Source organism: Bombina bombina, chromosome 1, assembly GCF_027579735.1.
Source record: "Bombina bombina isolate aBomBom1 chromosome 1, aBomBom1.pri, whole genome shotgun sequence".
NCBI lineage: Eukaryota > Metazoa > Chordata > Amphibia > Anura > Bombinatoridae > Bombina > Bombina bombina.
In genome coordinates this window covers 94,634,483-94,655,649 of record NC_069499.1, presented here as the reverse complement: position 1 = coordinate 94,655,649, position 21,167 = coordinate 94,634,483, and the positions used below count along the sequence as shown (strand labels likewise).

Genomic DNA, 21,167 nt, shown 5'->3' with positions numbered 1-21,167 from the left:
TCCTCTTTAAGTTATTAGTTTAATGTTATACCATTTATAGACCGGGCAACCGAGCAGAGTAATTTTGTGTATAGTGAGATGACATGATGGTTAAAAATAGATGAACTTCATTCAGGCTTAAAACTCATAAATAAAACTTGAATGTCCACTGCATGCTAAATATAGCATATCTTTTTTTAAGATTGTTTTTTTCCACTGGGCTTAATAAACATTTCTCTATTGAAGCAGAAAACCATTTAAATCACAAAAGAATATGTATTTATATTATACAAGACAGAAAATAGCCTTTCTAATATGAACAAAAAGAATGGTAAGATTAAATTAATAAACATATTAAAGGGACATTCCAACCAAAATTAAAATACACATGGATACATTTTAGTCTTGAATAGAAGCATTTTTGTAATATAAATGTATTAGCAAACATGCTTTTAGTAAAATCTATAGCTGTTGCTATATGCTGTGCACCAGCATTTGAAACAGCACTTGCTCAGAGAGCCTAAGTTGCTTGTATCATCTGGTAAGACTTATTTGGTTAATGACTTACATGATGCAAGTTCCACTGGTGTTCTGAGCAGCTGCAGTATTAAAAATGCTGGTGCATTGAGAATATCTAGCTATGTTTCACATGCACGTGCAGAGAAAAATGCTCACACTAAAACAGTGATAACTTTTACCAGAAGCATTTTTGCCAATGCATGTATATTACAAAGATGTTTCTATTCAACCATGTAGTTCATCTATGTGCATTTAAATTTTGACTGGAATGTCCCTTTAACCAGAGGGGCAAATATTTACAAATATTATAACTTCTATCCTTTTATAAAAATTTGTATAGCCATGTAATTAACACATATCACCATCCCAAAGTGGAACTGCACTGCTGCCAGTATTCCTTCATGACAAAAAAATGGCTTAAAATGCTGGATTTGGTAGACAGTCACGTTTATGACCATTGTCTGTTGTACAACCCCAATTCCAAAAAAGTTGGTACAGTATGGAAAATGCAAAAAAACAAACAAAAAGAGTAATTTGAAGATTCAATTCACCCTGTTCTATATTGAAAACACATTCACCTAGATTACGAGTTTTGTGTTAGAGGCTATGCGGTGCTAACGAGCAGTTTATGCTCACCGCTCACTTACATACAGCGCTGGTATTACGGGTTTTTACAACCCAGACAAGAAGTGAGCGTTGAGCAACATTTTGCTCCTTACCGCACTCCAATACCAGCGCTGCTTACGTTAGCGGTGAGCTGGTGTAACATGCTCGTGCACAATTTCCCCCTAGGAATCAACGGGGAGAGCCGGCTGAAAAAAGTCTAACACCTGCCAAAAAGCAGCGTAAAACTCAGTAACGCAGCCCTATTGATTCCTATGGGGAAATACATTTTATGTCTACACCTAACACCATAACATGAACCCCGAGTCTAAACACCCCTAATCTTACACGTATTAACCCCTAATCTGCCGCCCCCGATATCGCCGAAACCTACATTATATTATTAACCCCTAATCTGCCGCTCCGGACACCGCCGCCACCTACATTATACTTATGAACCCCTAATCTGCTGCCCCCAACATCGCTGACACCTACATTATATTTATTAACCCCTAATCTGCCGCCCCCAATGTGGCCGCCACCTACCTACACTTATTAACCCATAATCTGCTGCCCCCAACGTCGCTGCCACTATAATAAACATATTAACCCCTAAACCGCCGCTCTTCCGCCTGGCAAACATTAGTTAAATATTATTAACCCCTAATCTGCCGGCCCTAACATCGACACCACCTACCTACATCTATTAACCCCTAATCTGCCGCCCCCAACGTTGCCACGATATTAAAGTTATTAACCCCTAAACCTAACACCCCCTAACTTAAATATAATTAAAAGAAATCTAAATAAAATTACTATAATGAATTAAATTATTCCTATTTAAAACTAAATACTTACCTATAAAATAAACCTTAAGCTAGCTACAATATAACTAATAGTTACATTGTATCTAGCTTAGGGTTTATTTTTATTTTACAGGCAAGTTTTTGTGTTTATTTTAACTAGGTACAATAGTTATTAAATAGTTATTAACTATTTAATAACCACCTTGCTAAAATAAATACAAAAGTACCTGTAAAATAAAACCTAACCTAAGTTGCAATTACACCTAACACTACACTACAATTAAATTATTTCCCTAAATTAAATACAATTAAATACAATTAAATTATCTAAAGTACAAAAACAACCAAACACTAAATTACAGAAAATAATAAACAAATTACAAGATTTTTAAACTAATTACACCTAATCTAATCCCCCTAACAAAATAAAAAAGCCCCCATAAAAGGGCCTTTTGTGGGGCATTGCCCCAAAGTAATCGGCTCTTTTACCTGTAAAAAAAAAAAAAAATACAACCCCCCCAAAATTAAAACCCACCACCAACACAACCAACCCTACTCTAAAACTCACCCAATGCCTCCTTAAAAAAACCTAACACTAACCCCTTAAAGATCACGTTGCCGGGAGAAGTCTTCATCTAACCGGGCCGAAGTCCTCAACGAAGCTGGGAGAAGTCTTCATCCAAGCCGGGCGAAGTGGTCCTCCAGACGAGCAGAATTCTTCATCCAGACGGCATCTTCTGTCTTCAAGACATCCACTGCGGAGCATCCTCTTCCTTCCGACGGCTAAGACTGAATGAAGGTTCCTTTAAATTACGTCATCCAAGATGGCGTCCCTTCAATTCCGATTGGCTGATAGAATTCTATCAGCCAATCGGAATTAAGGTAGAAAAAATTCTATTGGCTGATTGGAACAACCAATAGAATGCAAGCTCAATCCTATTGGCTGATTGGATCAGCCAATAGGATTGAAGTTCAATCCTTTTGGCTGATTGCATCAGTGCCCAATGTACACCCTCAAATATGCCTCTCCTGCCATTGCCTTACCCACAGAACTTCCAAAGCTTCACCCACATATCTTTCTAAAGAAGCATAGGCCTCCCAATCCTCTATAACAAAGGAAGGCTGCACAATGGGTCAAAGATAAAACAAAAGGTTTATTGGCAAGATTGAAACCTAGGCAGACATGGAATGGCAGACAGTCTGACTCCTTTCACTCCCCCTAGTGGCGCTTAGTCATAGGAGTTTATGATTAAGCACCACTAGAGGGGCAAAACATGTCAGACTGCCTGCCATTCCATGTTTGCCTAGGTTTTAACCTTGCAAGATTGAATTATCTTCCTTAATTGATGTGACCCTGTGTCTGTCAAGCATTGCAGTCTATTGGAACTGTGTGTTCCCAGTAAATATGTATGTATATAAGCATATAAATATATATTTATGTATTAATATGTATATATACACATATTAACACATAAATATAAATGTATGTATTCATATACATATATATTTACAATTTGCTGCCATCGCTGCGCAACGCTAGTTCTCATGCCATGTCTCACAGTGCTCCACTTGTAATCTAGCCCATATTCAATAGAAAATCATAGTTTAAAAGTTACTGAAGAACTCCACTATTTAAAGGGACAGTCAAGTCCAAAATAAACTTTCATGATTCAAATAGGGCATGTAATTTTAAACTACTTTACAATTTACTTTTATCACCAATTTTGCTTTAGTTGAAAGCTAAACCTAGGTAGGCTCATATGCTAATTTCATAGACCTTGAAGGCCGTCTCTTATCTAAATGCATTTTGACAGTTTTTCACCACTAGATGGAGTTAGTTCATATGTGTCATATAGATAACATTGTGCAAAGGCACGTTGAGTTACCTAGGAGTCAGCAATGATTGGCTAAAATGCAAGTCTGTCAAAAGTACTGAAATAAGGGGGCAGTTTGCAGAGGCTTAGATGCAAGGTAAAAATTGTATTATTATAACTGTGTTGGTTATGCAAAACTGGGGAATGGGTAATAAAATGATTTAAACAACAAAAATTCTGGTGTTGACTGTCCCTTTCAGCTTAAAGCACCTTCGGCTTAGCGTGCAAGCCAACATGAGTTTTTCAGCATGTCCCATAGAAATCTATTATGTGAAGGATTTAGTACACCTGAGCTATCCAACATCTAGATGCCAATTTACTTCTATTATCAAAGACATGAGCACGCTACCTATCTATCCTATCTATCCTATCTATCTATCTATTTATCTATCTATCTATCTATGTATATATATATATATATATATATGTTGTTACGGTATAACCCGGATATCAAGGGTTAATACCTGATGAAAGATGCCCTGAGTACGGGAATAGCAACACACGAACCCAGTTAATTCCCCCAAACATGAGACCAAGCTCCATCTTGAGAGTAAAACAGAATGTGTTTTATTGAGGGCTATATGCCCAGTATTTATGCAAGTCAACCTGGTTGACACTCCCTAGGAGACCAGATGGGGGATTGGAAGAAGATAGTACATTAGATAGAGGTAAGACGCCCTTTTACAGGATACAATAGAATTGCATTACTTAACCATATAAACAATTAAACACAAGAAAACAAGGGAGTACTTCTTGACACCTGGCAGTCTGATTAAACAATGTGAACGCTTATCACTTAAACTTAATTACAGTAAACAATAGCCAATGTCAGGAAACCTGTTTTCAGAAAATAGTTTCTCATAGCTGAACAAAGTTAACCCTTCCAGTACTGACAGAGGGGTCTGTCACATATGTCTTCAACAAAGACTAAATTAAGAGCAAAGCAAATTTGATAATAGAAGTAAATTGTAAACTTTTTTAAAAATTTTATTTTCTGACTGAACCATGAAAGAAATATTTTGAGTTCCATGTCCCTTTAAAAACATACAATTTTTTTAATTTGGACTGAATTCCAATCTTTTATATTTATGTTTCCTGATGTTGGAAAAACAGGAATGGACACATCTGACATTATCAACTCAAACGAGATTTGATCTCTATTTAATGATTTCCATTTTTTCACATTTCCTGTAGATCTTGATATCTTATGATATATCACATATCTGTCTATAAATGCAAATACATATGTAAATGTATGTCTCTCCCACTACTGAGAGACTATACAATTGTGCTGAATATAGGTTTAATAAATCTAGATCATACATTGATCTATAGATCTAAAATCAAGTATGTGGCCTATTATTTTGCACATACGTAAGATAATATAATTATTCCATATCGTCTTGGAATGCACACAGACATGTTGCAAAGTTCAGTTTTGCACTTTATAAACACCCTTTGGCAGGGGCGAAACTACAGGGGGTGCAGAGTACGCAACTGCGACTGGACCCCTGAGGGTGGGGGCCTAGCTTAAAAAAAAAAAATTGACCTGCCACTGCCTGCACTGATATAATGTGAGTGTGACATGATGCCTCACTAGTGTGACTACAGGGGTTAATGTTTTTGTTTTACTTATTGGTGGTTATGTGTGTGTGTGCATGTGTGTATGTATGTGACTGTGTGTGTATTTATGCATGTATGTGCGTATGTTTGGGGAACCAGCAAATTACAGACCTTGTTATTACAGCATGTGGGGCGGCGGGATAAACAGTGTCCCTATACAGTACCACTATATACAGTACGGGGGGCTGGACCATGTCACAGACTACTGTGGTCACTCTATAAAGTACTGGGGCGGGTAGGGTCAGACCAGCCATCTCACCGGCAGATTACAGACTGTGTCACTAACTCACTATATACAGTACTGGTGGGTTAAACAGTGTCACTATATACAGTAATAGGGGGTCAGACCATCTCACAGACTGTGGGCACAGGGTACCTCCTTTTGCAGACATGTAATCTGATTCACTTTTTTTTTCTGTGTTAAATGTAAAAAAAAAAAAAAAAGATATGTATAAAATTCACATTTTTTTGAGGGTGGGGGTAGGGGGGGGCCCTTCTTAGATTCTTGCACCTGGGCTCTGTGGTTTCTAGTTACGCCTCTGCCTTTTGGGCCAGTTTAGAAGCCACGTGCAATTTAGTGCTTTCTTTAGTGCTTTCGCTTGAGTACTTTCGCCAGAACTAATCTTTTTGCATGCACAGGTTAGTGCGCGTATTACAAGTTGAAAGTAAAACTTTTGTGAGCGAGAGAAACTCGATGCACACTAACTAAAGGATTTCAGATGTTGTGACCGCGCTAACTTTTTCTCCCTATAGACTTTAATGGAGAGCACAGAAGAAAAAAAACTAATACTTATTGCTCGCACGTTAACCTGACAGGAGTTATTAAAATTTAACATTCCAATATTCTTCACATACAGAAAATGTTTATTTTTATTTTAAATAGATATTTCTATATATATCTATACCTGTATTTTACATTAACATTATTATTATATATATATATATATATATATATATATATATATATATATATATATATATATATATATTTAATAGTAAAAATGTATTTATTTTTCTATCTGAAGAACATTGGAATGTAAAATATGCATATAACCTGCTTTAAGTTGTGCGTTTTAGGTCTAACGCAATGTCGGGTTAGCGCACATTAGTAATCTAGCCCATTTTGTGTTGTATTTTATTTAATGACTGGTTGGCAGGATTGTGTTATCCAAAGCCATTGTTTGCGAATGCATCGTATGGGTGAATTTCATGCTATCTGCTCGAATCCAATAAGAATGTATCCTAATACTTAAATGTTATTATTGCTTGGAATTTGATCACTCAGAGCTTTAAAAACATTGGACGGTAGATGAAAAAATGCAGATGAAAATGATCGGAAGGATTGGAGTCAACCTCTTTATTTTTCAAATGTAAAATGAGCCTTGCAGCCTTGGTGAGTGCACTGAAAAGGGGAATTCCTTGATGTGTGTGAAGTTCTTTCACAGGTCTTATTACATTCTCTAAGCATATTCCACTTCTTGGTCTTGCTAGTTTATCTCACAAGAAATAAGCTGGTGAGTTTGTCTCAAAATACACTTATTGCTCTATTAGAAAAATACATGTTTTTGAAACTAGAAGTAAATACAAGTTAAAGTCCCTTGAAACACTAAATTTGATTTGTATTTGATTTAACATATGCCTGCGAATGTAAAATATGTATTTGCCTCCTCTCTACACTTTCCTCCCACTTCCTGAACGCCTGTGCGGTGCTGGGTGACAGCACAAAGTGAAAATTAAAGTGCAGCAAAAAAATTAAGGTACACTGTGTGATCCAGCATTCATGATAGCATCTGGTAAACTTTTGTTTTCCTCTCAGCCACTTATTTTAAACGTGGATAGACATAGCAAGGGAGGGTAAAATGGGAAGGATCACTCTTCTTTTCTGTTATTTTTTTTAACATTCAGAGACTCTGTATTTATTTGTATGGTGCTTAGATTGCCATTCTTTCTGCCCTCAGGGAGCAGCCTTTATCACTTATATACAGTATAGCTTGTGTATAGCTTATAGCAAAACTCCTGCACCAGAGGAAAGAGACTGTGTCCTAGCAGCCAGCACCACAGGGGCAGCATGTAAGTACATGCTTAAAGGGACATAATACTGATATGCTAAATCACTTGAAATTGATGCAGTATAACTGTAAAAAGCTGACAGAAAAATATCACCTGTGCATCTCTATGTATAAAAAAAGAAGATATTTTACTTCACAATTTCCTCAGCTCAGCAGAGTAAGTGCTGTGTAAAAAATATACTTCAGCTGTTGCTCAGCTGCAGGTAAAAAAAAAATATATATGAAGAAATGAACAGCAGCCATTCAGCATCAACAGTGCTAAGGTCATGAACTCTTTTACTGTGATCTCATGAGATTTGACTTAACTCTCATGAGATTTCATAGTAAAGTTCCTTAAACTGAATAGGGAAATAAGATGAGTGTGCATGTACGCTCACTCCCTTAGCTGTCCCGGGATAGACATACTGATTTGCTGCTTAGAAGTCCTTTACAATGGGATGTGGCTACTGAGGATTTTTTTAGGTAAAATATCTTTCTTTTTTACATAGAGCTGTTCAGGTGATATTTTCTAGGGAGCTTTTTACAGCTATGGTGCATCACTTTCAAGTGTTTCAACATTTGGGTATCATGGCCCTTTAAGACTCTCCAGACCCACATACAAAATGCAGACAGGAGGAGGCCAAACTAATATGTAGACATAAAGTCAGTCCTGCATTTCAGTGTTCAGGTCTGAGTGCTGTAAATGTGGGCTCTGTTCTTTACAAGACTGTTGATGGCAGTGTATCTTTGTAGATGTCAGTGTGTGTGTGTGTGTGTGTGTATTTGTGCAGATGTCAATGTGTGTGTGTGCACACCTCAGGTTTTGTATTTGTCTGCAAATGCAGTTTGAAGTACATTGTAGTCTGTACTTTGCAGCGCTAGTCCATATCACTGTTCTCTTTAAACAGTGCTGTGCTCTGGCTGCACTGTGTTCATTTTCTTTAACACAGTGCAGCCAGAGCACACCACTGTTTGTAGAGAACAGTCACATACAGAGCAATGCTCCAAAACAGCTGCACCTGCCCATTAAGCACCAGAAGATACAGCTGCACCTGCCCCTCAAGCACCAGAATATACAGCTACACCTCCACCTCAAGCACCAGAAGATACAGCTACACCTCCACCTCAAGCACCAGAAGATCATACACCAGCATCACCTCTTCTCCAACATTGTGGCCATCTAACAACTGCCATCCCTGTTAGTCAACAGTCTGTGGATGCATTGTATTTTCCCCTGGGTGAGGAATACATTACACTCCAGAGGAGGCTCATCAGAAGCACTGAGAGCTTACAAAGGAACCAAGAGAGGTTCTTCAGAGACAAAGAGAGGTTACACAGACATAGCATAGAGCTGCAGAGGGACATCGCTACATCGTTAAGTGCAAGTGTTCAAAACCATTCACAGAGGATGCGAATTCTGTCTGATATGCAGATGCATATTGATAGTAGAGTACACCTAGCGCCTACTAAATAAGACCTCTGGCTTTGATAATTTGACACCTAGTTGTCAAAATGGAAAGATGAAAATAATAAGGTATACCAAAGCGCCAACTATACGAAGGCTGGGTCTGGACCAAATCAATATTATCAAACGATTACAATAAACAATTTATTTAGTGCACAAATAAGTTAAAAACATGGATCCATGTATAAACAATCAAATTCATACAACAATAATAGCTAAATGAATAGTTAAAACAAATAGTTATGTAACGGATATAGCATTTAAAATTGTGCAAACATTGCTCTTAAAAATATTCCTAAAAAATTCCAAATTTAGTATAAGGCTCACAACAGAAATTCAACTTTGTGTTTACCACATACACATACAAATTTATACAGCAATAATGGCTAAATGAATAGTTAAAACAAATAGTTATATAGCAGATATGGCATTTAAAATTGTGCAAACATTGCTCTTAAAAAATATTCCTAAAAAATTCCAAATTAAGTATAAGGCTCACAACAAAAATTCAACTTTGTGTTTACCACATACACATAATAGGTGAGTATATTAGTCAGTTATATAATATTATCTAACCAATAATGTTCTCGATTCTATGCAATGCTCCTAAATATTGACAATAGTAACTAATGTGTAAGGATCTGAGTGAGACCTTTAACTGTGTGTTTAACACATATGCATTGTCAAGTAAAAAATATTGTGACAGCAATATGCCAATGTAAAAAATGTGAATCAAAAAAGTTGTGTACAAAAATGATTAATGGTCAAAAAAATAGGTTGATCTTCAAAAAACGTGAATTAAGAACAAAGATTGTGAAAAATGAAAAACCAAAAATTTACAAAAACATTGTGGTGTGTTCAAATAGTGACTTATATAAATGTAAATAATAGTCCAAAACATTTTTTGAAGATCAACCTATTTTTTTGATAATTAATAATGTTTGCACAATTTTAAATGCCATATCTGCTATATAACTATTTGTTTTAACTATTCATTTAGCTATTATTGTTGTATGAATTTGATTGTTTATACATAGATCCATGTTTTTAACTTATTTGTGCACTCAATAAATTGTTTATTGTAATCGTTTGATAATATTGCATTTGTTCCAGACCCAGCCTTCGTATAGTTGGCGCTTTGGTATACCTTATTATATTGATATGCAGATAAACAATAGATGGAGAGAACAAAATTAACTTTTGGGTGTTTGTTGAGCACTTTACACACCAGCAGGACCCTGCCTCCAGCCTATCATCTGTTGCTAGCAAACCAACAGAAACACCAAAATCTGCTAGAACAAGTAGAACAAGGCAATCTACTACAGGCACATCAGCTCCCTCATCCAAGAAGACAAAAAAATAATAATAATATTATTGTAGTTCACCAAAACCTTGTCCTCTGTTATTTACCATGTAATTGTCATTGTCACGTGAGGTGTGTTTTATTACACTAATATTGTTAAAACATATAATGTGACCTGTGTTGAAATGGCAGTAAAAAACAGGTAATATTATCATGTATATGACATATTCTTGTACTATAACTCACGTCCACATAGTTGTGTATGAAGGGTACGTATAGTAATATTCGCTTATAAGATGTAAATAAATGTATCTCACATCCAATATAAATTGACACATGGGTGTATATATAATACTGATGTTACTGATAGGGTGGGCATTGTCAGGTGTTTTAAGGCTGCAGGTGATTGTTTGTGCTGTTTGTGACTGATTTGACACAATTGCAGAGGAGGAATATTGATTTTAATAATTAAGTGGGCAGCAAGGTTTAAAGGGACAGTTTACTCAAAAATGTTCTTCTCTTTAATTTGTTTACCCTTATGATTGCATTTGAAATATTTTATTTAGCCTGTAAAATCCCCACCTATCGTTAAATATTTTGGCCTCAAGGCCAAGCTGTGTTAACACAGCCAGTAGCATAAATTACACTCCCAGTGGGTTCTAGAAGAGATAAGGTAATAAAATGATAATTTTCCATTGTTCTCTCCAAGTATTGGTGATTGGTTTATGAACAGATATAAAATAAAGAAGCAGGTATATGTACACAATGTGATAAAGTAATGAGATCTGATTATACCTACAAGCTCAAGCCATTTTATTAAGTTGTGGCTTCAAAACACAAAATCAGCTATTTCAAATACACAAATAAACCTTAAAAAAACAAATCTCATAAATTTTATACTCTGCAGCTAGTATAAGAAGTAATTGGAAAGAGAAAAACAATTTTATAATATACTGTCCCTTTAACTATTTGAGATGCTGCTTAAATGTATGTGTTTGTTAAGGCTTCCATGGAGTTACGTTGCTTTTTTTAGTCAGTGCAAGGGTTGCTGCGCCTGCCTATGTGTGGCGAGATGAAAATTTAGTAGATTTTCTCTATTCTGCGCGCTTAAAGGGACACTGTACCCAAAAATGTTCTTTTGTAATTCAGAAAGAGCATGACATTTTCAGCAACTTTCTAATTTACTCCTATTATCAATTTTTCTTCGTTCTCTTGCTATCATTATTTGAAAAAGAAGGCATCTAAGCTTTTTTTTTGGTTTCAGTACTCTGGACAGCACTTTTTTATTGGTGGATGAATTTATCCACCAATCAGCAAGGACAACCCAGGTTGTTCACCAAAAATGGGCCGGCATCTAAACTTACATTCTCGCATTTCAAATAAAGATACCAAGAGAATAAAGAAAATTTGATAATAGGAGTAAATTAGAAAGTTGCTGAAAATGTCATGCTCTATCTGAATCACGAAAGAAATTTTTTGGGTACAGTGTCCCTTTAAGTCCTTGCACTGAATATTGAATACCGAATGGCGACGCCAGTTCTGTTAGTTTATGGGAGTAAAAAATGCGGGCAACGAATAAAAAATAAGTGCGTAACTTGTATGCTACACAGTATGTGATACCAAAACCGCGTAAAAAATTGCGTCGCCGGGTTTTGCAGGCGATGCCACATATGTTATCTTGCCCCAGGTTTTTATTTAATTTTACAGGTAATTTTTTTTTTTTTTTTTAAAGGTAGTTTAGTTTAGAGGTATTTTAATTTGGGTTAGGTTAGAGGGTTTAGATGTTAGTTTATAACTTTGCGTTGTGGAGGGATGGCAGTTTAGGAGTTAATTGTTTTAATTAGTGTTTGCGATGTTGGGGGAAGGCGGTCTAGGGGGTTAATAGTTTAAGTACTTTGCAATGTGGGGATGGTGGTTTAGGGGTTAATAAATGTAGTTAGTTTCTGAGATGTGGGGGATGGTGGTTTAGAGGTTAATAGTTTGAGTGTAAGTGTACTTTGTAATGTATTTTTGAAGTGTTTTTTGCAACTTTTTTTATTTTCGGAAACCAGTTAACCACAGCTCTTAGATCTCAGAAAGGATTGAAGGGTAAAGGTGATTACACAAGCGCAATCGCAAATTTGGCTGCACTTGTAATATCAGCTGAATGAAAATGGCTCACGGAATGAAAATGGCCATGTTTTCTGTATCTTCTTTTATTTCAAAATGATCCGCAGAGAATGTTTCACTAAAAAAAGTCAAAACCCAGAAGGTGAAAAAAGTTCTGCCTCTGGCGTTCTGCTGTATAGCACCAACATATTCTGTAATGCTTTACAACGGGACAGTAAGAAATCTAATAAGAAATACTAACACAACACAGGAAGAATTGAGGCCACTGCGCTTACAGTCTTAAGCAGGTGGTAGGTGTCCTGCCAATTCCTATCATATTATGTGCAGCCTGTCCACTAATCATAAGTTGTCATTAGTGAGTTTATTCTTCTATAGTCAAAATAACAGGAACTAGAAATACTGGAGAGGCTGCTCCATTTTAATTAATCACAGGGTATATTTCATTTATCTAGAGACTTTATTGATCATCTACCATATGTCTAAAAACTTTATTGATTACACCATAATATGGCCAGTAAACACAAATGTCACGTAATAGGCATCTGTGGTTTAATAGCTTTAAATAAAAATATTTCTATATCTCACCTTTTTGTTGTAAGCATTTTTTATTTTTGCAATGACATAGATTCGTTAAAGTTCACTAGGCCTCTGACCTAGCTGCTCAGAGACCTTGTAATTTTTTATGGTTCATATTCAATCTTCTTTCCATAGGAATAAACTAGGCACTATATAAAACAGCATATTGCCACCCGGCTTCTGAAGTAAATATAAATAAAAATGTAATGATTACAGCACCGTTTAACTTGTATTTGCTGCTACTTTTTATACATTGCTTTTTTCAAACTATAGCGAACTTGTCTTATATTTTGACACAGACTTACAAGCATAAAGCTCTGTTATGGTTCAATGACAACCGCCCAAGAAACACCTTATTCAGCCTGCTCACAAATGTTTTTAGTTCCATTATAAATATCATAAATTACGATTTATAAACATTATTTCGTCCTATCATTGTCATTGTTAATAGCTGCCAGGCCAGTGTATAGTGACAACTGTATTGCTTACACACCATTGTATTGTTTAGTAAAATAGTCTACTTGTGTGTCTCATCAGTTATCCTGGTCTTACAATCTGAGGCACTCTCACACAATGACAGGTAGCAGACAGAACCTTATTTTGTTAGTTTGATTTGTACAGAGACTATGTGCTCCCTTCTTACATCAGAGGTCTGATTGATCTACAGGGTCAGTAACAGTTTGCAGGTTCTCAGCCTGTTTCACTTACTATATGAAAGTTTGTACAACTAACCAATCAGCAAATGTGAGCTTCCTTCTGCGCTGGTTTGTTGACTAGGGTAACTGTCACTTTTGACAGGAAGCTATTAACTTGTTAATGATTTGTCCACCATTATTAAAGCACCATGACTTTGAGTAACATTATCCAAGAGGTGTGTATACTGTATACAGTGACAATGATGTTTCTCAATAATAAACTATCCTTTGCTTTGATTTAACCCTGCTAATGCAGTAAATCCAAATCACGACCTGACCCCATCAATGTAAACCTAATTAAGGCCTTGCTTACCAGACCACATTTACTTTTATTACAGACTGTCAGTCGGTCACCCTATGCACTAATCTTTAAAACAGCGACACTAGCCTATTTTGGATTTACTGTTTTGACTCCTCCCTCTGTAATATCCTTTTAACACCCAAGGGGCTGCGCTTACACAGCTCAGCTATCACTGAAATCCCCCTACTAACACTACCCAATAACACATAAGCAATGCTTAAAGGGACAGTCTGCACCAGAAATTTTAGTGTTTTAAAAGATAGATACAGAGGCAGACTGAGACAAACCAGGGCCTCTGGGCAAAAGTGTGGCAGGGCCCCCACCCCATTTTTACTCCACCTACCTACCTACTTCCTCTGCCCCTCCTCTACCCTATTGTCTCTCCCATCTCCTGTTCCCCTCCCACCTCATATGCCCTAAATATAACAGTGTTACTATAGGTCCCAGAAGTATGTAGGGTGCTGAAGCCTTTTGCAACTTCACATACTCCAAATATACATACAAATATACATATATAAATACTCCTATACATACGTGTGTGTATATAAATAGATATAAATTTTATATATATATATATATATATATATATATACATACACATACATACCGTACATTTTATTTTATTTTTTTCTCACATATCCATACACACAACATCTGTATAAAAGTTGGTAAGTCAATCCACACAGCATAAGGAAATAAACCTGAGTGTTAGTAAATGTTGTTATAAGGGGATCATAACCCTGAGACATGGGCTGTGAGAATAGAATAGTGAGTATATGTGTGTGTGTGTGTGTTTGTGTATATATATATATATATATATATATATATATATACATATATACATACAGTATATATATATATACACACATACATAGGGGCATATTTATCAAGCTCCGTATGGAGCTTGATGCCCCGCGTTGAAGGCTCGCTAGCAACACAAGTTATGAAGCAGCGGTCTAAAGGCCGCTGCTCCATAACCTGTCCGCCTGCTATGAGGCGGCGGACAGACATCGCTGGAAATCAATCCGATCGAATACGATCGAGTTGATTAACACCCCCTGCTAGAGGCCGATTGACCGCAAATCTGCAGGGGACGGCATTGCACCAGCAGTACACAAGAATTGCTGGTGCAATGATAAATGCCGAGAGTGTATGCTGTCAGCATTTATCGATGTGCAGTGGACATGATCCTCAATATCGGCTCATGTCCGCTCGCACAATGATAATTCTGCCCCATAATGTGTAGGTCCACAAATCCATGTGAATACACTCATTTTTTATGAACTTCTAGTGCAAAAAACAGCCCCCGATAATTTTATTCTTATACCAGGGTACATTGTACACAAATTAATACCTGACAATAGTTTATTAATACCTGACAATACCCTGATAATAAATAGTTTATTAATACCTGATAATACCCTGATAATAGTTTATTAATACCTAACACTACTCTGAAAATAGTTTATTAATACCTGATAATACTGTAATATCAGGTATTAATAAACTATTTATTGTCAGGTATAAATAAACTATTTATTATCAGGGTATTGTCAAGTATTAATAAACTATTTATCATGCTAAACCCAGATAATAAATAGTTTTATTAATACCTGACAATACCCTGATAATAAATAGTTTATTAATACCTGACAATACCCTGATAATAAATAGTTTATTAATACCTGACAATACCCTGATAATAAATAGTTTATTAAGCCTATGAGATTTTTTTTTACATCTCTGATAAGCTCAGCCTTACCACAAGTATACAAAGCAAAGTAAACTTGAAGACCCCACATTCCTGATCTACCATTTCCTTTTGGAGAGCCATAAATTACTCCCAGGCTGCTCAGACAAACAGTAAACAGCACAGATTATGCAGCATGGTTAAATCTGATAGCACGCAGAGAACAGTTAACCCCATGTCTACCAACAAGGGTTGCATGCACCATGTCTCGCAGCATCACCCTCTGGCAGACACGGGTTAGAAAGAAATAAAGTAAGCACTTTTTTTATATGGGAGGTAAGCTATACCTGAATGGCATACGACTGTATGTGTATAAACAGGATTAAAGCTCAGATCTCATTCTCAGGTCCTGCTGGCGCCCCTGGCAGCTGCCTGATTGCCCCTAAACCCCTAAAAATGGCCCTGAGGGGGAGTCAAAGTGTAATGATCATAAAAATAAATATTTACATTTGTAAGATCAGATCGATATTAACCACCTAGCCACTATGGATGTTTTAAGTTGCCAAGTTGGAAGTGAAGCAATCTGAATCAAGCAAGCAGCAGTACTTTACTACCAGCACTGACTATAACTTACTTGGGGATGCAGACCTACCTCGCCTGTGTGAGTCGCAACCTCCATGGTTCTACCACATGAGTGCTGCTTCTAACTGCACATTACCAGTCAAAATTTTGTGCGTGGGGTGGGTGGAGCAGGAGCCTAAGCAGTCTGATGATCATGGTCCACATATTTCAGGTACAGGGGCTCCCATTTGCCTATATGCCAGACCAGGTCTTCACTTGTCACTTTCCGGCTGAGCGCTCCTTCCTTCCACAGTTCCAAGATGGTTATAAGTTGATGACCCATTGAGAGTGCCCCCCAAGCCTCCCCCCCCGCATCTTCCAGTCCAGAATTTAAAGCCCAAATAAACAATACATATTATATGAATACATTTTAGTTTAAAATAAAAATAAAAAAAATGAAAAATGTTGCTGTAACATGATGCATGGGGCCCCCTAAGATGCCAGGCCCTTGGACAAGGGCCAATTCGCCCCATTTGTCAGTCCGCCCCTGGATAGATAATCCCTTTATTACCCATTCCCCAGTTTTGCATAACCAACACTGTTATAGAAATACACTTTTTCCCTCTGTTATTACCTTGTATCTAAGTCTTTGCAGACTGCCCCTTAATTTCTTTTGACAGACTTGCATTTAGCCAATCAGGGCCCCGTCATTTGTAACTCCACATGTGTGGTCACAATGTTATCTGTATGGCACACATGAACTAATGTCCTCTAGCTTTGAAAAACTGCCAAATGCATTGAAATAAGGGTGGCCTCAAGGGCTTAAAAATTAGCATATGAGCCTACCAAGGTTTAGCTTTCAACAAAGAATTCCAAGAGAACAAAGCAAATTTGATGATAAAAGTGAATTGGGAATATGTTTAAAATTGCATTCCCTAGCTGAATCATGAAAGTTTTATTTTGACTAGACTGTCCCTTTAACCCTTAAAGGGACAGTCTAGTCCAAAATAAACTTTCATGATTCAGATTGGGAATATAATTTTAAACAACTTTCCAATTTACTTTTATCACAAATATTGCTTTGTTCTCTCAGTATTCTTAGTTGAAAGCTAAACCTAGGAGGTTCATATGCTAATTTCTTAGACCTTGAATGCATTTTGACCGTTTTTCACCACTACAGGGTGTTAGTTCATGTGTATCATATAGATAACACTCTGCTCACGCACGTGGAGTTACCTAGAAGCCAGCACTGATTGGCTAAAATGCAAGTCTGTCAAATGAACTGAAATAAGGAGGCAGTTTGCAGAGGCTTAGATACAAGATAATCACAGGGGTAAAAAGAGTATTATTATAACTGTGTTGGTTATGCAAAACTAGGGAATGGGTAATAAATGTATGATCTATCTTTTAAAACAATAAAAATTCTGGTGTAGACTGTCCCTTTAATTCGTCCTCCAACACCTAAAGGTGTCTTTAAAAAAAGAGGGCAAAAGCCTCCTGATAAAATCACAATATCTTGCTTTAATCCCAGTTCAAGATTCTTCTGCCTCTAGCCCATAGTTTCTAAACACTGTATGTTAAATCTACAGCTATATACCAAATGTAAACTAAATAGTTGTGTGAATAAAACATGAATTTCATTGTGTACTGCATTTTTGTATCCTCCAAGAGAACTAAAGAAGACACCCTATATTAAGACAGCAAACTTTCAATCTGATATTTCCATTTTGTGCATCTCTTGAATGACCAACATCCCATTGGACCTACTTAACCAATAACACCCCAAGACAGCTTTTTTTGGGTATATATTATTAGTTATTTTTATTTTCTCCCTACGAGGGTGATAAACTATTAATGTGGGCATCATATAGAAGGAATACTATTATTTATCTTTGGGAGCATATTAGGCAAATCTTGGCTACCAGAAATGTATTTATAGGGGTTATGTTTTGTAATTTTCCATCCCCCAATCTATGAGTCCAAATCATCTGTTCACCTCCCCCATGCTGTTGATAATAATGATAAATTAGCTTGGATTAGTCATATGTGAAAATTACATCTGAGGGCTTCCAAGAAATCATTGCTTCAGAAGGTATTTCATGAGCGTATATATGAGATGTTCCTTTTGTAACTGTCACTGAGAGTTTTCACCAACATTTATTTACATTGATATTATGTTGTAAAAAAATACCTAAATGTTGTTATTCCCAACTTACCATCTGTTTGTGCTACCGCCACGGGTAATCCGTGTAATTATGTCTTAGTTTCTTATTATTTCAAATTCTGCACTTGACAGATATGGTATTCCCATGAAAATAAATGATAAATGGTCAAAATAAAGAGACTATGGAGATTTTTGAGAAATTCCCAGTTAGAGCAATCATGAAGGGCTGAACATAAATTCAAAATGTCAGCTACAAGTATCTTTGTTCAACTACAACAGTTAAAGGGACATGAAAACCATATTCTTCTTTCATGATTCAGATAGAACATACAATTGTAAACAGCTTTAAATTTTACTTCTGCTACCAAATTTGCTTAATTATTTTGTTAGCTATTATTGAGGGAGCAGCAATGCACTACTGGGGAGCTTGATGAACATACCAGGTGAGCCAATGACAAGAAGCATATAAGTGCAGCCAAAATATGAAAAAAGATAAGGTGAAGTCAACAACAGTAGACGGCAATCTACAATAACCATGTAATATAATAAATAATTGATAGTTGAAAGCTCCAGGTGACCTTTATAGGCCTTATAGACAAATATATATAGTTACTTTTTACGCTTTTCATTTTGCCCGAGAGTCTTTAAATATAAAAGCCTAACAAATTTATTTCACACTGTGAATCCAGTAGATCTATTCACAGAAATCTTTGTTTTGGGAACTTCTCAAAAGTTTCATCCACATGTAAAATGCTCTAAAATGTGAATAGAAAAGTATTAGATAAAATTCTATCTAAAACTATATCAGTCATTAGTCGTAAAGGGACATGAAAACCCCAACAGTTTCTTTCATGATTCAGAAAGAGCATACAATTTTAAACATCTTTCGAATTTACTACTGTTATCTGATTTACTTAGTTCTCTTGGTATCCTTTGTTGAAAATGATACCTAGCTAAGCTCAGGGGGTGGGAGCTAGTTGCTACACATATATGCCTCTTTTCATTGGCTTACAGATGTGGTCAGATAGCTACCAGTAGTGCACTGCTGCACCTCCAATAAAGGATGACAAGCGAATGAAGCAAAATTAGTAATAGACGTAAATTGGAAAGTTGTTTAAAAGTGTATGATCTATCTGAATAATGAGAGAACATTTTTGAGTTTCATATGCCTTTAAAGAATTAAAAAAAAAATGACAAAGATTATACAAAGGGCACTAGGAAACAAGGGATGGTTGCACTGTCACTTGTTTAAATTATTGTCTTCAAGGGGCAGAAGCTGAATAGATCAGTCTACAAGCCCAGAAGTAAGAGCTTATACTATTTCTAAAGGTAGGATATCACCACTTCATATAGGATGTGTCTAATTTATGCTCCATACATGTTCTTAGTAAGTGTAGGTAGTCAAATAGTTTGGAAATTCAATCTTTAAAAAAATGTCAAGCTAAATAGAAGCCTTTGGTTTGCTTATCATACGGTAGGCTATATCAGTATTGGGACAACAAGCTCAAACCAATTCCTAGGAGTTGATTCAGCTTATTATCCATAGAGACACCTGCTGTTAACTGTCTCCCAAGAGGGCCTCTTAGCTAATGTATTTGCAAATATTCTGCTACAAACCCTAAAATGATTAGTCTTGCAGTATACACCAAGGGAATACAGTTATACTGGAAAACACTTTGCACTGAACACAAACACATTACACAGTGCCTTCAGCAACCACATAATCAAGGATCACCATTCCTGTCCCTGATCTCGATATATCAGCCAGATCTCTAGGGAATGGAATTACCATAATAAAGTCTTGCTGTGTTTGAGAGAATAGTGCAATGTCAGGGTGCATAACACAAATTTAGTTCTGTGGTAGCAGCCATGGGTGGTCCTAGACAATAATTTTGGGGAATGCTAACAAGTTGACCACAAAGATGAATGTGATGGGTTCAAGCATGGTACTGGTGGGAGACACAATCTTCTGCAATTTATCCTTACCTTTATTTTTTTTTATTTTTTTAATGCACATTCTCCATTTTTTACATAACTCTTTGTCCTGAGTAGAACACTAAAGATGTTAAAAGGAACTACCTTGCAGGTTCAGGGCAGCTAGCACATTTGAGGTTTGGTGGTGATGCAATAAAGAATGGGCATGCACAGCATCACCTAGAATTGTCACTAGCAGCAGCTCCTTTAGCCCTATCTAAAATAAAATCATTGGACTGTGCATGTTAATTCACAAGATCACAGCCTTAAAAACTCCAAACATTGTTAACCCCAGGGGTCATATTGCTAATTGTTTGTGTCCAATATTCTTAAGGATCATTTTGCTGGTCAGCATGCCAGGAGACCTACAACTTTAAAGCCATCAGAAACCATTTGTGTCTAGCTATGGTGAAGAGAAACCACTAGGAGATAAAAGCAGAATCTGTACTAGGAACCCCACACAATAACATCTGCCTTTTACAAAATAGCTCACACTATAGATTGCAAACAGAAAATATGGCAAATACATGCGAACAAGGACGTATACAGCTGCCTTCCATTTAGAATGGTTCAAAATGAACATAGCTAAGAATTAGGCTGACATTTTTAAGTGACAACCTAGCTATGAACTGATGCACTGCTGCAACCTCAGGAGCTGAACCTATTTGTATGGCCCAATAATGATACCATAGTTTGGAGAGAACATGTACAAGAATAAATAGAAGAAGGCACATCATGCAGCCTTTCATGTCTTATCTCTGTGAGTTTGGTGTCTGCCTTATTTTGTAAGAAGGATTCTTGTAAAAAAAGTAGTTCATTGTCCCAGTCTAGTTTAGGGAAAGTAGCTTTATCTAAACATCAGCCTGTAACTTGCTTG

The 21,167-nt window shown here is 36.5% G+C and overlaps 1 protein-coding gene across 1 annotated transcript in view; it reads right to left on the bottom strand.

The window, feature by feature from the left end:
• The window catches only part of PRIMA1 (proline rich membrane anchor 1), a 162,214-nt gene that overhangs the window by 132,913 nt on the left and 8,134 nt on the right, over positions 1 to 21,167 (bottom strand). The window lies entirely within an intron of this gene.